Genomic DNA, 1697 nt, shown 5'->3' on the forward strand with positions numbered 1-1697 from the left:
ATAAAAACTAAACATGTTCGTTGTGTTTACTCAAGAGGTTTGGCAAGAATGAACTCGGAAATTATAGCAGAGCAGTGGACAGAAACTATCCACTTGGTGTGATACAGAGGGACCCAGTGGATATACCACCACTCACACACTCGCGTGTTGGAGCCGAGTGCAGAGCAGTGCTTAGTTTTGGCAGTAGAGGGCAGACGAGACATTGCCCTGTTGAAGGCGCGGGTTGTGTTTGACTTCGGAGGGGGGGGGGGGGATTTCCCAAACAAACCCAGTTCCTCACCACCACGCGACGTCTTGCCACGTGCACCAATATTACTACTCTTCTCATTTACCTAAACTCGTTCCAAGCTGCACGCGCCCAATGACTGTTAAACGTGTGCCACGTGACGCGCGCAACGCAATTACCGCTGACCACATTCTTTCATCGGCTGATTTCGGTAAAAACCGGCAAATGTAACGTCACGGTTCCTGTGCGGGCAGTCACGGGGATCACCAACAGAACCAAGCTACATAACTCGGTTTAATCACACGTGACGAATACCCGAATTTCCAGTTTAATTTCTTTAAGATGTATTTGTTTAACCAGGTGAGAACTGGAGAGACCGGGATAGAGTCTCATTTGCAAGCGAGCAGCGTGACCCGGGTGTGAACCCAGGTTCCCGCCAGTGCTGGGTCAGAGGGCGATGACAGCAATGGAACGGAGATTATGATGATGAGGATTAAACAAATTAAACATTGTTCTTCCAAAAGTCCACAAGATGGAGTGCTGTCTCTCCATAACGTCCGCACCACCGTGTAACAGCGGTTACACGGTGGTGCTGTATAGTTCACGAGTTCTCGGATGTGTCTTCGGTATGTGCTGCTGGGGGTGATGTCCGATGTTTCGGCCCGCGTGGTTTAGGAGCTTCTTCAGGAAATGGACCGGAATTTGATTGCTGGAGAAATTCCCAGCACGTGGAGCACTCAGATGGTCGTCAACTTTCTCTCTGCGTCATCGGTCATCTGAGCTCGCTCTCTCTCTCTCACGAATTTGCGTGTCATCCTTGCGCAGTGGCTATGCTAATCTTCTCTGTATCGTTCCAATATTAGTAAATGTACTGTCGGAGCTCTCTCTCTGTCTCTCCGTCTCTCCTCCACGTCACTCACCCCGGTGTGGCTGTCAACTCTCCAGTGATGCCCCCCGAGGCACGAGACGTGGCTCGTGACATCACAACGATGGTTTATTCGTCGATTGCGATTGGTTGTTGGGGCATGCGTCGAATCGCGCCCATAAGAATAGATCGTTTGGAAATATATGCGACCAGATGTGGTCAAGTTCCCATTGGTCCGAAAGGAAATGCGGGTCAGAAGATAAAGGTAGATCCAACTCGAGCGAAAATGAATCTGTTATTGGACCGTGACCTTAAATCGTGGCGATTGATTGAATCCGTGGTGGCGGTGATGCGTCAAACAACAGTGACCGCTGCTGCCCATTAAAGATCATTTCCCCCAGGCCCAAAGCAGCTGTAAGAGTTGAGTGCAGTTCTTTGTCAAACACACTGCTGCATGAAGAGCATCCCCACGCCCTGTCGGTCATGCGGGTTGTTTGACCATGCTTCACCACGCTGGTCAGTGTGGGCTTGTGAAGGCGTGTGCCCAGGACCTATTCGGACACCAACTGGCCACTGACGTTAGCCCTGGCCAGGATTCAAACATGA

General features: G+C 50.6%; 1 non-coding gene across 1 annotated transcript; it reads right to left on the reverse strand.

The window, feature by feature from the left end:
• Positions 1–1004: 1004 nt before the first annotated feature.
• On the reverse strand, positions 1005–1109 carry LOC116944018 (U6 spliceosomal RNA). The gene has a single exon (XR_004403026.1). It is a non-coding gene; the product is annotated as a U6 spliceosomal RNA (small nuclear RNA).
• Positions 1110–1697: the final 588 nt, after the last annotated feature.

This window comes from Petromyzon marinus, chromosome 19 (assembly GCF_048934315.1).
Source record: "Petromyzon marinus isolate PM22_M1 ecotype Great Lakes invasive population chromosome 19, UKy_Petmar_22M1.pri1.0, whole genome shotgun sequence".
Lineage (NCBI taxonomy): Eukaryota > Metazoa > Chordata > Hyperoartia > Petromyzontiformes > Petromyzontidae > Petromyzon > Petromyzon marinus.